The sequence below is a fragment of the Cervus canadensis genome, chromosome X, assembly GCF_019320065.1.
Source record: "Cervus canadensis isolate Bull #8, Minnesota chromosome X, ASM1932006v1, whole genome shotgun sequence".
Lineage (NCBI taxonomy): Eukaryota > Metazoa > Chordata > Mammalia > Artiodactyla > Cervidae > Cervus > Cervus canadensis.
In genome coordinates, this window is record NC_057419.1 from 45386724 (window position 1) to 45402803 (window position 16080).

General features: G+C 45.9%; 1 long non-coding RNA gene across 1 annotated transcript; it reads right to left on the reverse strand.

Moving 5' to 3' along the window:
* Positions 1 to 3087: 3087 nt before the first annotated feature.
* LOC122435899 lies at positions 3088 to 14991 on the reverse strand. The gene is made up of 3 exons (XR_006267728.1): positions 14864 to 14991; positions 11779 to 11960; positions 3088 to 3313 (listed from the first exon to the last, which is right to left on the reverse strand). It is a non-coding gene; the product is annotated as an uncharacterized LOC122435899 (long non-coding RNA).
* Positions 14992 to 16080: the final 1089 nt, after the last annotated feature.

Here is a 16080-nt window from a genome sequence, read left to right on the forward strand (position 1 = left end):
TAGGCCCTGTCCCAGGAGGTGGTCAATGATTGGCTTATGCCCTCGAAGGCTTGGCTGGGACAGGGGAAACTGGGCCCGAGCCGGAAAACAGGTGGGGTTTTTTAGGTGGACGAGGACTGGGGGTTGGTGTCGGGCAATTGTTGGGATCTCGGTGTCCCAAACCTGGGGATCTATTTGGGAGCTAGAGGACCCGGTGAGTAGCAGTAGGAATCTGCCTGTGGAAGGGAAAGGCCCTGGGGCTAGGTGAAGTGTAGCCTTGAGTTTTGTTAAAATATCTCTCCCTAGCATAGGGGTCGGACAGGAGGGAATAACTAGAAAGGAGTGGGTGAATAGACAATTGTCTAATTGACAGTTTAAGGGCTTGGTCTCTAAAGGCTGTGATGGCTGGCCATCAATTCCCATTACCGAGACCCGGGAAGGATGCAAGGTGCCTCCGAAAGAGGGAAGGACTGAATAGGTAGCCCCCGTGTCAACCAAGAAGTCGATCAACTTACCCGCTACCTGGAGCATTACCCTGGGCTCGGCTTGGGTTATCGGGGTTCCCGAGTCTGGGCGGCTTCAGTCTTCATCGAAGGTCAGCAGTTGTAGGGCGGGGTCTGGGCTCGGAGTCATCTTGGGTCGCTCTGGTCCCTTACCCCCTGGGGACAGGGCCCGAGAGGCCGAGGGACAGTCACTTGCCCAGTGTCCGCATTGCCTGCACTTTGGGCAGGGCCTTGTGGGCGGTCTTGGGTTGGGACACATTTTGGCCCAGTTTCCCTCTCTGCCGCATTTGAAGCAGGCCCCCGGTGGGGGTTTTTGTGGGCCCGAGCCCGTTGCTGGCCACAGGGCTGCTACCAGAGCCTGGGTTTGTTGGTTGAGGAGGCTGGCCTGGAGTTCGGCCTTTTGTCTCAGTCTGGCTTTACGACTAGCCTCTGCAGTCTCTTCCCGGGCATTGTAAACTTTAAAGGCCATTTTTACCAGGTCTCATATGGGAGTCTGAGGGCCGTCCTCAGCCCTGGCCAGTTTTTTTCGGATGTCAGGGGCCGATTGGGAGATAAAACAATTGGCCAGAGTGATTGCTCCGGCTGGGGAGTCTGGAGCCAGTTGGGTATATTGGATAAGGGCCTCTGTCAGCCTATTTAAGAACATAGCGGGGTTTTCATCAGGGCCCTGGGTGATCTCATCTAGCTTGAGGAAGTTGACCACTTTATTAGAAGCGGCTTCCATGCCATCCAGGAGGCACTCTATCATATACCTGACCCTGAATTCGCCTCCCCCAGTCTCCTGATAGTCCCAGTTAGGGTCTGTGTCAGGGACTGCCTGGGCCCCTGGGGGGTGCTCGGGAGAGGGGTTAGCGCAGTGTCTCTGGTCGGCCTGGGCCCTAGCGGCCGTCCAGATGGCTTGTCGCTCTTCTGGGGTGGTGGTGGAACCTAAGACCACATAGATATCTTTCCAGGCATATCTTTAAGGCATATGAGCGGGTCAGTTGGGTGAACTGTTTGATGTAATGGATAGGGTCGGATGAGAATGACCCAAGCTTGGCCTCGATTTGAGACAGGTCTTGGAGGGAGAAGGGAATGTGGACCTGTGCCAAGCCCTCGGCTCCGGCTACTTGTCTCAGAGGGAGTAGGGGGGCCGGGACACGGGGAAAAGAATCTCGGGACGGCTGTCCGTGGGACCGTGTGTGTGAGCTGACCGGTGATGGGGAGGGTGTTGGGGGGGTAGTGGAGGATAGAGAATGGGAGTAGGAGGGGGGTGTATAGTTTCCGCCGGTTGTGTATCGATTGAGGAGGTGTGGGGAGTTGTTGTTGGGGCAGCTAGGGGAGTGGGAGTGGGGGAGGGTGCCGCTGGAGTCAGAGAAGCGGGAGTGGGGGAGGAAACTGCTGGAGTCAGAGAAGGGGGAGTGGAGGATGGAACTGCTGGAGTCAGAGAAGTGGGAGTGGAGAATGGAACTGCTGGAGTCAGAGAAGGGGGAGTGGAGGATGGAACTGCTGGAGCCAGAGAAGGGGGAGTGGAGGATGGTACTGCTGGAGTCAGAGGAGCATAGGGCGGGGGGGCGGGGGGGTGGCCAGGTCTTCTGGGGGAATACAGAAGGCAGAGGACTCAGGGCCTGGCGATTCTTTGGGAGGGGGGTCTGGATTTGGGCAGGCGGGCCGTTTTGGAGCCATGGTGAGCATAATTTGGGTCGGGGAGCAGGTTGTGCAAAGGGTAGGGCGGGAGCGCAGTGTCCAGAAAGCCTGTACGTAGGGGACCTGGGACCATTTTCCCGTTCTCCGACAGTAATTATCCAGATCACGGAGGACATCAAAGTCTAGCGTCCCTGTGGGGGGCCAATGGGAATCATTGTCTAGGGGGTATTGAGGCCAAGCCTCTGAGCACAAAAAAGTGAGCTGTTTTGGCTTGATGTAGCCCATTAACCTCAGATTTTTTACGTTGGTTAGCAGGCATTCTAGCGGAGTAGGCCAATTGGACTCGGGTTTGGAGGCCGTCGACCCCATGGCGACCACGGGGGGCTAGCCTCTATTGTCCGGGCGGCCCCGGGCGAACAGAGGGCAGCCGGAGGTCTCGAGAGAGACTGGGGGCTAGTCTCTATTGTCCAGGCGTCCCTGGGCAAACAGAGGCGGCCGGAGGTCTCGAGAGAGACCGGGGGTTACTCAGCCGATTAGGACGTCTCCAGCACGAGCTGAGAACCAGGAGGAGGCACAGCTGCCGGAGGAGGGCCCGATATGTGCGCACCGGTTATCTGGCCCTCGGAAGTGGTCGTCCAGGGTGGTGGGATCCAAAGCCTGAGGGACTTACCCCGTCGTCTGCCGTCCGGGAGGTTGGTCCGTGGCTGGGGCGCTTATGGCCGCAGCGGTGGAGCTCGAGGGGGCCCGCACGGTGTGAGCCAGGGCCCTCACCTCGAGCCCCACGTTGGGCGCCAGATGTAAAAACGCCGCGACAAGACACGGCGCGACAAGACAAAGGGGCGCCAGAGTATCAAAAGGCTTTTATTGGACAATCGCTCCTGGGCAGAGCTCCCACGCGCGAGCGAGGAAAAACGGGAGTCTGCAATCTGTGAGGAGGCGTGGCAACACCTATATACCCCGGCGGATACGGAAGTGGCGGGACCAAGGTGCTGATTGGCCCTCTAGGTCCCGCGTCGCTTTTTTGATTGGCCGGAGTCTTGGCGCCTTCGCGTCCATCAGTCTGCCTGGCAATGGGCTGTTGATTGGTGGATATCTGTCCCTGTCAGTCTGCCTGGCAGCGGGCTTATCTGAGACCTTTCGGCGGGGGGGCGGTTTTTCTGTCAGCATTTTCTGGCTGGCGCCTTTCTGCCTGCAATCAGCGTGACCTTTCAGACATGAATCAGCCATGGATTTACATGTGTTCTCCATCCCAATCCCCCCTCCTGCGTCCCTCCCCATCCCATCCCTCTGGGTCTTCCCAGTGCACCAGCCCTGAGCACTTGTCTCATGCATCCAGCCTGGGCTGGTGATCTGTTTCACCCTTGACAGTATACTTGTTTCGATGCTATTCTCTCAGAACATCCCACCCTCGCCTTCTAATCTTTATCTTTGCTGAGAATAACTATCTTGTAAGACAGTATACATGGCCACACCATGCTGATTAAAACACCTTTGCTTGGGTCCCCATGTCTTTCTTTCTTTCTGACCCCATGGGTCAGAGCTTGGGTCCCCATGTCTTTCTTTCTTTCTCTCTTTCTCTCTCTATATATATCTATTTCTGGCTGATTCCCTAGAGCGCAAAAGCCAGCTGCATAACCCAGGGGATATTAGCCTCTTTCCTTCTTTCACTCTCTCATCATCGACTCCGGACCACCAGGTTCCGATCCAATAAAGGACCAAAAGACAGGGGCACTGGAAGGTCCCCCTTGGTATAAACCCTCTTGAAGTTCACCATTAACCCTACCATAGAGCCTGTCAGCCCCAGGGCTGAGTTGCCTTAGGCCAAACAACTACTGGGGGGTAGTGCGACACCACCCATCAGCAGATAATTGGATTACAGCTTTACTGAGCAAGGCCCTATTTTACCCATCAATCCCTCCCATCAAGAAGCTTACACAAGCCTCTTATCCTCATCCATCAGAGGGCAGACAGAAGAAGTAAAAAGAAGCACAGTCCCACAGCAGCTAAAACAAAAACCATATTACAGAAAGTTAATCATGCTGAAAAAGCAGAAAGGTATGTCCCAGATGAAGGGACAAAATAAAACCCCAGAAAAACAGCTATATGAAGTAGAGATAGGCAACATTCCAGAAAAAGAATTCAGAATAATGATAGTGAAGATGATCCAGGATCTCAGGAAAAGAACAGAGGCAAACACTGAGGAGATGCAAGAAATGTTTACCAAAGACCTACAAGAACTAAAGAACAAATAAACAGATGAATAATATACTAGAAGGAATCAATAGCAGAATAACTGAGGCAGAAGAATGGATAAAAGACCTGGAGGACAGAATGGTGGAAATCACTGCCACAGAACAGAACAGAGAAAAAAGAATGAAAAGAAATGAAGACAACCTAAGAGACCTCTTGGTCAACATTAAATGCACCAACATTCACATTATAGGAGTCCCAGAAGGAGAAGAGAGACAGAAAGGACCTGAGAAAATTGAAAAGAAAATAACTGAAAACTTCCCAAAAATAGTAAAGGAAATAGTCAACCAAGTCCAAGAAGCACAGAGAGCCCCAGGCAGGATAAACCCAAGGAGGAACACACCAAGACACATAGTAATCAAACTAAACAATCAAACAAAAAGACAGAGATAAAATATTAAAAGCAACAAGGGAAAAACAACAAATAACATACAAGGGAACTCCCATCAAGCTATCAGCTGATTTCTCAACAGAAACTCTACAAGCCAGAAGGGAATGGTATGATATATTTAAAGTGATGAACGGGAAGAACCTACAACCAAGAATACTCTACCCAGCAAGACTCTCCTTCAGATTTGATGAAGAAATCAAAAGCTTTCCAGACAAGCAAAAGTTAAGAGAATTCAGCACCACCAAACCAGCTTTACAACAAATGCTAAAGGAACTTCTCTAGGCAGGAAACACAAGAGAAGGAAAATACCTACAGAAAGCAAACCCAAAACAATTAAGAAAATGGTAATAGGATCACACACATCAATAATTATCTTAAATGTAAATGGATTAAATGCACCAACCAAAGACACAGAAGACTGGGTGGATTAAAACATGTGCATGTATGAACTTCCACTTACCACATCACTCTGCCTGACCACCAACCCCCCAAATTGTATGTAATTATTTTATATTGTTAAGTTAATCCTGTTCCTATTATGACTTGCAATTGTAATTATCTTTGATTTTTTGTCTGGCTATTGATTGTGAAAACTGATAAACATCTTTTACTCTCGTGATTATGTAATTTACTCACTTAATACCATTGTATCCTGACTGGTCAACAGAAAAATAATAGAATTCTATATCACTAAAACTACCATTTAATAGAAAAACCTGCAATCATTTAAAATCCAGATGCATATCAGAATTATCTTGAAATTTTTCAAAAAATGCAAATGCTCAGGTATTGATTTTTTGTTTTCTCCAGAGCTCTAGATATGTTTCTAATGAGCAGTCATGTTTAAAAACAACTGGACTATATGATGATTTTTTACTTTTATCTAGTTTGTTTCACTTTTTCTATTTCATATTCAGTGCTCCCATTTCATTTAGTTTATGTTCTCCAGTTTCTCCATCTCTTTTTTTTAATGTTCTTTCTCAAGCCTTTATCAAGTGTAGTAGAAAAGCTTTTGTATACATATAAATATATATAATAAATATATTTTAGAAAACCTATGAATTTTTGCCTAACTAAAAAATTATGACATTTTGATTCCACTTGTTTGATTCAGTATGAATAGAATACTAGATATCTAATTTAAAAATAGATATGCAATAAGCAACAAAGGTTTACTATATAGCACAGGGAACTATAGTCATTATCTTGTAATAACCTACAATGGAAAATAATTTCAAAAATAATATATGTGTATTTGTTTAACTGAATCACCTTACTGTGCACCTGAAACATTGTAAGTCAACTATATTTCAATAAAATATATATATTAAAAAGAAAAGATCAGGAAAAAGACAAGGATGTCCACTCTCACCACTTTTATTCAACATAGTTTTGGAAGTCCTGGACATTGCAGTCAAAGAAGAAAAAGAAAAGGAATCCAAATTGGGGAAGAAGAAGTAAATCTGTTACTGTTTGCAGAAGACGTGATACTATGCATGGAAAATCCTAAAGATGCTACCAGAAAAATACTAGAGCTCATCAATGAATTCAGTAAAGGTGCAGGATACAAAATTAATACACAGAAATCTATTGCACTAACAACAAAATATCAGAAAGAGAAATTAAGGAAACAATCCCACTTACCATCTCATAAAAAGAATAAAATACATAGGAAAAAAACCTACCTACGGAGACAAAAACCTATACTTCAAAAACTATAATATGCTGATGAAAGAAATCAAAGATGACACAAACTCAGGTACACACTGCTATATTTAAAATGGATAACCAACAAGGACCTACAGTATAGCACAGGGAACTCTTCTCAATGTAATGTGGCAGCCTGGATGGGAGGAGAGTTTAGGGGAGAATGGATACATGTATGTGTATGGCTGAGTCCCTTTGCTGTTCACCTGAAACTATCACAATATTGTTAACTGGCTATACCCCAATACAAAATAAAAAGTTCAATAAATACATAAAATAAATAGCATACAGAAAAAGCAAAAAAAAATGACACAAACAGATGGAAAGATATACCATGTTCTTGGATTGAAGAATCAATATTATCAAAATGACTATACCACCCAAGGCAGTCTACAGATTCAATACAATCCCTAAAAAATTACCAATGGCATTTTTCACAGAACTAGATCAAAAACATTTTAAATCTGTATGGAAACACAAAAAACTTTAAATAGCCAAAGCAATCCTGAGGAAAAAAATGGAGCTGGAGGATTCAGGCTCCCTGACTTCACACTATACTACAAATCTACAGTAATCAAAGTAGTATGATACTGGTAGAAAAACAGACATGGATCAACGGAACAGGACAGAAAGCCTAGAAATATATCCAAGCATCTATGTAGGGTCAATTAATCTATGACAAAAGAGGCAAGAATATACAGTGGAAGAAAGACAATGGAGAAAAGTCTCTTCAATAAGTGGTGCTGGGGAAACTGGTAAATATAAAAGCTACATGTAAAAAATGAAAATAGATCATTAGAACACCACACAGAAAAATAAAAATGTGTTAAATACCTAAATGTTAAGACCGGATACTGTAAAATCCCTAGAGGAAAACATAGGCAGAACACTCTTTGACATAAATCACAGCAATATCTTTTTGAATTCATCTCCTAGAGTAGTGGAAATAAAAACAAAAATAAACAAAAGGGACCTAATTAAACTTAAGAGCTTTTGCACAGCAAAGGAAACCATAAATAAAAAGACAACCTACAGAATGGGAGAAAGTATTTGCAAACAACGCAACCGACCAGGGATTAATCTCCAAACCATACAAACAGCTCATAAAGCTCAATATCAGGCAAACAAACAACCCAATCAAAAAAAATGGGCAGAATATCTAAATAGACACTTCTCCAAAGAAGATATACAGATGGCCAAAAGACACATGCCAGGATGCTCAACATTGCTAGTTATCAGAGAAATCAAAATCAAAACTACAAGGTGTCACCAAATTTCTACTATAATAGGTAATTCAGAGAGTCAAGTTGCCCAAAAGCCTACAGAGTAATAAAGGACCTTCCTTCACCACCAAGGTGACCCACAAGGTTTCTACAGCTCCGGGTATTAACCACGGCTTCTACTCTTCCTGGAGGCCCCAGTCATCAGGCAAGGTAGAAAAAGCAAATCTAAAAACAACACTCGCTAAACTGTGCTAAGAGGCTTCAGAAACCTGGGTCTCCCTCATGCCTGTAGCCTTTCTGTGGACCAGAATGACCCTAAAGGGAATTTTAAAACGTAGCCCATTTGAAATGACCTATGGGAAACCCCTTTTTAACTTCAGATCTCTTATTCCATGAGGAAATCCATAAACTGGTTTCCCCAGTTGTTAACTTGAACCAGGTTCAAAAGACCATCCAAGAATACAGAAACAACGTGCTGCCCACCCCCACAAGAGAGAAGGTCAAGGTCTCAGTCCAGTCAGGGGACTTTGTCCTACTAAAAACTTAAGTGAAGAGTCACCCAAGTACCAGCTACAACCAAAGGGACCATATCAAATGTTTCTAAGTGCCCCAACTGCTGACAAGCTACAGACAGTTACTAGTTGGGTACATCTGTCTAGAATAAAACCTGTATCTTTTAAGTCCTAACAGGAACCAGAGGGGACCTACTCTCGCGAGCCAGTGGAAGACCTCGGAAACCTGTTCAAGAGAACAGGTAAGTGACTTCATGTGGCTGTGGTGGGTTGGCCTAGTAATCTGTGTGTTTCTATCATGCTCTTACTCTGCAGCTTTCCAGAAACCCCTCGCCCTGGTAAATATCTTCTTTATCCTTATTGGGTCTGAGATAAAAACATAGTAATATGATGTCAAAAGCTATGATACTCCTAGTAGGACTTCTGACAATGTCGTGGCTCAGGCAAAATGGGAAAATAATGCTTTTGTCAACATCTAAAGTAGTCGCCCCGGAGAAGGCAATGGCAACCCACTCCAGTATTCTTGCCTGGAAAATCCCATGGACGGAGGAGCCTGGTAGGCCGCAGTCCATGGGGTTGCTAAGAGTCGAACACGACTGAGCGACTTCACTTTCATGCACTGGAGAAGGAAATGGCAGCCCACTCCAGTGTTCTTGCCTGGAGAATCCCAGGGACGGGGGAGCCTGGTGGGCTGCCGTCTATGGGGTCACACAGAGTCGGACACAACTGAAGTGACTTAGCAGCAGCAGCAGCAAAGTAGTCTCCCTAGGAGAAAAACTAGTTAAATGTTGTGTCTACCATAAATATCCTGGCTTACAACAATTGTTACAGGTACAAATAGGTCCACACAACAGAGTATTATCAATTCAAACATGGTGGGGCTTCCCTGGTAGCTCAGTGGTAAAGAATCCACGTGTCAAAGCAGGACACATGGGTTCGCTCCCTGATCCAGGTATATCCCACAGGCTGCGGGGCAACTAAACCCGTGGGCCTCAACTATTGAGCCTGTGCTCTAGAGCCTGGGAGTCTCAACTCCTGAAGCCCACATGCCCCAAATACTGAAGTTTTCACGCCCTAGAGCCGGTGCTCCACCACAAGACAAGTCACCACAATGAGAAGCCAGCACACTGCAACTAGAGAAAAGCCCACACAGCAACAAAGACCCAGCACAGGATAAGATTTAAAAAACACACACACACAAAAATTCAGTGCCGACTCCCCTCCATGCCCAAGATTTGAGCATGCTGGTCACTACTCCCTTCAGGCTCAATACTTTGCCTAAGTTTGCTAAGTTGCTTCAGTCGTGTCCAACTCTGTGCAACCCCATAGATGGCAGCCCACCAGGCTCCCCTGTCCCTGGGATTCTCCAGGCAAGAACACTGGAGTGGGTTGCCATTTCCTTCTCCAATGCATGAAAGTGAAGCTGCTCAGTCGTGTCCTACTCTTAGTGACCCCATGGACTGCAGCCTACCAGGCCCCTCCCATGGGATTTTCCAGGCAAGAGTACTGGAGTGGGTTGCCATTGCCTTCTGCCTAACTCTCTTTAAAAGGTGACATAACTTTTCCATTAATGATGGCTGTTTTTGTTATCCAGAAAACCAGTCATGCTTCCAATGCTACTACACCTCTAATGGTTCTCTTGGCTGTGGTGAGCCTCTTTGGAGCAATCCCTGGCCACCGGATGGTAACATCATCACAGCGTTTTGGAACCTTGACCCAAACTGCCTTCCCACAAATACCTCCACTGTGTGCTGAGAATGAAGCCCACGTACCATGGACTAAAAATTGGGCTGAAAATTGGACTCCACAGAAGCTGTAGGTAAAACCCTCTTCACCATCTCATCTAAGCCAAGGGCATGGAATACTCCAGAACTAACTATTTTGAATATATTAATGGGCCCTTACCCCCGAGTTGTGTTCAAAACTCGTCCCTTCCTTGGATTCAGACGGCGGCTTCCTTGTTAAATTAGCCTGCTCCCAGATCTCTTATTGCATCTTCAGGATATGTCTGCATATGTGGCACTCACCAGAACGAGGGCCCAAAGACAAGGGCAGCCGGGAGCTGGGAGAAAAACTGGCCCCTGTGTAATTGCTTATCCTTATGTCGACAGTGTGTGGCACAAGGGAGCCTGCTGGTACATTAGGACATTGGGTCCCATTCTTAGTAACACTACATAGTACCACTCAGTACCATCCCAGGAGGGCCATTGGATTAATACTGGCAAGAATAGGACTGGCAGGGGGATTGGCAGCTCCATGGGGAGGCTTTGCCAACCATGAGGTAACCTTAGAAAATGTAACGAACACTTTATAGAGAGTCCGGCCCTGACCACTGGAAATGCCCTAAACAGACTTTCAACTTCTTTAAATTCACTGGCCAGTGTGGTTATGGACAATAGAAAGGCCCTAGATCACTTGCTGGCTGAGCAGGGTGGTGTTTGTGCAGTCATAGACGAAACCTGCTCTACTTGTGTTAACAGTGCAGGCCAGATCAAGATGGACATCAAGAAGATTTATGAACAAGCATCATGGTTACACTCTACAACCAGGGGTCAGACCCTAATGCCATGTGATTCTCGTTAAGAGCATCCTCCATAGCCTTACTGGGTTCCTGCCCCTCCCAGGCCTAGCCATAGTCATCCTCCTCTTCAGACTCTGCCTCTTGAAACACTTGGTAAAGTTCATGTTTTCCAGGTTACAACAGTTCCACATCAAAATGATGGCTATGCAAGGATTCCAGCCCATACTGCTCTTCGACTTAAAACAAGAAGCTATCCTTCCCCAGGGACCCCTAGACCAGCATCCAGAGATTTCTACTCCCTGATCAGCAGGGTTGACACCATTACCCAGCTCTGAAGCAGTTACAGAAGAACCATGACCCTTCTGCTTCCCAGAAGACTATGGGAGAAAAATCTCTGAGGGGGAAATGAGACTGGAGGGAAGCGGGCAGGGTGCAACCACTAAATAAATGAAGAGAGGGCACAGCTGGAATGCAAGAACAACTGACAGGAACCAGCTGTTGGTTCCTGATGGACAAGGATGGACAAACCAAGATGGCTTTGAGAAGAGCCCGGTCGTTGACCTTTAGCTCATTATACTTTCCTTGTAACGGCGCTTCCCAGGTGGCTCTAGTGGTAAAGAATCCGTCCGCAATGCAGGAGACATAAGAGACACGGGCTCAGTTCCTGGGTTGGGAACAACCCCAAAGGAGGAAATGGCAACCCGCTCCAGTATTCTTGCCTGGAAAATTCCCTGGATACAGGAGCCTGGCAGGCTACAGTTCATGTGGCCGCAAAGAGTCGGACTTGACTGAGCACACACACACCTTCATTGTAACAGTCAAAATCACTCCCCCTCACACGATGACAGTTCCAAGACAACCATAAAAGGCCAAAAAGTGGACAGTGGCCCAATTCCTGGCAAGACCCCACTGTTCCCTGAAACAGCAAGAACATTCCTCCCACTGGGTAGCGTATAAAATGATTCAGTCCAAAGAAACCAATGACCCCATACCCCACAGCCACTCTTACTTTCTGAGACAGTCTGCACTCTGCCTGTGGAATGCATATCCCTCTAAATAAACTCACCTTGGCTTTTCTTTGGCTTGCTCTTGAATTCTTTCCTGCGCAGAGTGAAGGCCGTTCACTTTGGGGTCCCAGGACGAGACATTTGCTCTCCAGCAATAGTTTAATGGACGGGAAAGCTTATATATCTAAAGCAAAACCCTGGAGCAACATCTCGCCAGCAGGTCGTGGAGGCAGTCTTCAGTCTGGGGACGGGAGGAGGTTGCCAATTATAGGGGAAATTGATGTCAGGTGGACTGGTCAGTGGTTAACAAGGAAACCAGCAGAGGGGCACACCCCTCACCAACCTTCCGATAAGCTCTATGGTGATGTTCTGATCTAAAGGTTAGAACAAGCCACTCACTGGAGCCTGGAGCAAATATGTAGGAAGGTCAGTCGTGTGATTAGGTGTAGATGAAGCAGGCACTGGTCTGGCTGGGGATGTACAGTCATTCAAGATGGCAACCATCATGAATGGCCTGACCATACAATAGTTTACAAAATTGGGAAGTCGGGTGAGTTCTCTCAGGGGTGGGGATGGGAGTGTAGGGCTGGGGCTCTGACTTTTAGTCCAGATGTGACCCTAGAGAAGTTTGGACGTGAAAGTACACTTGTGAATATTTTGATTGCTTTAATCAAAGTCTGCTGACAGATGGCACAACCTTTCCCCAGGTGACTGGGGGAAGTTACATAACAGTCCTCCACTTTCCTAGGGTACCAACCAAGTTGTGGCAGTCTCCCTTTATCTGCAGTAATAGAATCCTCATTGTTTAGCCGGCTATATAACTGAGTGGGAGAAAAATGACATTTCCCAGCCTCCTCTGCATTTTGGTTTAGTCATGTGACTTGGGTTTGGCCAACCGGATGGGAGCAGAGGGGTTTGTGCAACTGTCAGAGAGTGTTCTTGATAGAAGATGTGGTTTTCCTCACCCTCTTTCTCCCTCCTTCTGGCTTGACTGAGGATATGTTGGCACGATACTGTGATTTATAGTAAGAAATATGTATTTGGTCTTGTTTCTAGCATAGAGCTCCTACAACCCTTGTAATTTCCTAAGTGATAAAATCCATGAAGGTGACTTCTGTTACTCTTAACAAGTTCCTCTGAAGCACCAGTGGGTATGTTAATTAGGTGTTTGGGGCAAGCTCCTGGATTAGCCTCAGGATGGGAACTGGTTGCCAGGGGAACCAACTCTGTGAGCAGAGGGTTAGAAATTTCAGCCCCACCCCACCTCCAACCCCGCCTCCTGGGAGCAGCTGGAAACTGAAATAATCACCAACGGTCAAGGATTTAATCAATTATGACTCCACAAAAACCCAAAAGGACAGTGTTTGGAGAGCTTCCTGGTTGGTGAACAAAAAATGCCTCCCCATCCATACCCCAAAGTATGGATAAAGTGTGCAATAAAGCTACTCTTCTCTACTTCACCCAAAACTCTATCTCCGAGATTTGACCCGGCACCCATGTACAGAGCTGAGCTTTCGACATCAGAGAAGGGCCTGATTCTATCTCCAGGTAGATGGTGTCAGAATTGAGTTAAATTGTAGGACACTTAGCTGGTGTCACAGAATTGTTTAATGTCAGAAACATACCACTCATGTGGTAACAGAAGTGACAGGAGTGAAGTATTATGTAGAGGAGACAGAGTTGGATGATGCTCTGCAGCCCTTTTGGATAAAGAGGTGACTGTGAGAAGAGAAACCACACACAGACGACCAATAACATAGGCAGAATCTGGGTCCTTAAGAGCTTTAGATTTTGGAGGGTAGCATCACTCCAAAAAACACCTCTTTGCCAAAGCAAAAAAAAAAAAAAGAAGTTCAACTAAGTAAATTATAAAGGTCTCTTTTTTTGTTGTTTGGGGTTTTTTTTGTTTTTTTTTTTTTTTGGCCATGTTGTGCAGCTTGCAGGATCGTAGTTCCCCAACCAGGGATGGAACTCAGACCCCCAGCAATGGAAGAACAGAATCAGTCCTAACCACTGGATCACCAGGGAATTCCCAATTGTAAAGATCTTATTGGCTTTATTCAGTGATTCATGAACTGGGTAGCATCCCATCCAGCAGAGAGAAAGGAGCTCTGAGGAGCTGTACAAAATCAAAGACTTTTCATTTTGCTTTTCCATAGGCAGAAGAGGGCAGGACAAGGAAGTTTCTAGCAAAGAGAGGATTGTGGCAAAGTCATGCTCCTTTGGGAGATGGCAGGAGTCCATCAGGCAGATTACCTCATTAGTGCTGACCTTCCAAACTGACTGGCTTAAGATTCTACTCCTGGGAGAGGTTGAAACTGTATTTAAATTTGGTGTTAAGTCTTGGTTTGGTAACGTGGGTTTAGCCCAAGTGAATCCATTTTGGGCCCATTGTCTTTTTTTTTAACAGCCCTAAGGATTATTTTCAGCTGATTATTTTGAGAAATGAGGCGTAGGAGAAGCTCTGAAAACAGAAGCTACCCTTTTGTAAGAGGCACTTACATTTATAAGGAAAATCTTCGTTTGTAAGTGTGTCTCCCTCTCTTTACCAGAAAGAAAGACTAAATCACAAGAAACTCTGATCAGTGAAGAAGGTGCCAACTTCAATCTACATAACAACTTTACCCTTGTTTACCATGATTTTCCTGGTGACTGCCCCCCCCAGAACTGTCCCCCACGCCCAGCACACATACCTTCTTTCATCTTTAACTGAAGATGGTATAGAAACTGGTTAGGCCACCTCAGGGATTTAGTCAGTTTCCCTGGATCTCTCCCAGGTATACAGGAGATACACGTTAATTAAAACTTGTAGGCTTTTTTTTTTCCTTTTGGCCACATCTCATGGTATGTGGAACTTCCCTGACCAGGGATGGAACCCGAACCGCCTGCACTGAAAGTGCAGAGTCTTAACCCTGGACCATCAGGGAAGTCCCCTTTCTCTGTTAATCCATCTTTTATTACAGTGGTCTCAGCTAAGAACTCAGGAGGGTAGAAGAAAAATTATTTTTCCTCCCCTACAACTTCCCTGAGTCTTGATCATGAGAGAGACATAAACTTCTACCTTGTTTAAACCACGAGTATTTGGAGGTTTCTGTTACTCACAGCTGAATGCAATCCTATTTGAGACTCAAAATGGTGACTCACATTTCCTTGGCTGGCGCAAGCGTTTCACAGCTAGTTCAACTCTCCAAGCCTCACAATAGCTCTTTGAGGTAAAAAGCTTTTTCCCGATGAGGAAATGGAAGCTTCGGCACTCAGTGGTGAAGTGAAACAAGTGATGCTGGCTTTGTCTTTCCACAAGGCTGTGCCTGCAGTCACTGGATTAATCACAATGAGTCAGCCCTGTGATATCAGCCATGTGCCAGGGAAACCAAAAAGCACAAGTTGTTCTTGGTCAGCCTTAACCTGAAATTAGTGATGTGCTCTGGTGGGTTCATCCGTCTGGAAACCAGCTCCCAGACCAGAGGATGCTTGTTTATAAGACTAAAACACATGCCAGGGAAACACGCAATGCCACTTCTCAGCTTCACAGAGAGAAGCTTCAAAGCCCCAGGGGGAGGGGGAGGGTTTGATGATGTTCTGCATAATGGACAGTGTTCTGTTTTGCTGAAGAACATATTTTAAACTAGAGAAAGCAAAAAAGGTCCGCAAAGAAATTTATTGGTGGGAGCCAGGGAAAACCAAGAAATGCAACCATGTTGTAGGGAAGCGAACTACACTGCCCTGAATTGTGTCCCTTTGGCCTGAAGATTAATGTAGGTTATTTTTAAGGCCCCAAAGACTCAGGAAGGACCTTTGACCTGCCTCTTTAGGCAGTTAGAGGAAGAGAGCTATCACCATAGATAACTAAAGTACGAACTAGTGAGTCGACAGGGAGGAACACAGGGAAGTCTATTAAAATTAGTGAGTCTCACTGTCTGTGCATGGCTCAGCAAACATTTATTTACCAAACATTTGCTTTTCCATCTCTTGTGAATTGCCTGCCCTCCGCCTCCACTGCCTGTGAAGTCCCAAACTACTACGCCTAATATCCTCTTTTGACTTTCTCCCTGACAATGTCAGGTCAAAGAACTCCGTAGCCTTGTAAATCCCAAGAATTTTTCTTTTCCTAAAAGTTTTATAATTTTGTATTTGACATTTAATGCCAAAATTCATTTTGAGTTAATGTTTGATTCTGGTGTGAGGCTTGAGTCTAGTTTTATTTTTTTGCACACAAATGTTCAATTGTTCCAGCACCATTTGTTGACAAGGCAATCCTTCCTCCATTGAAATGCTTTTGCACTTTTGTGCAAAAGGCACTGAGGACTTCCCTGGTGGTACAGTGGATAGGAATCTGCCTGCCAATGCAGGGGATATGGGTT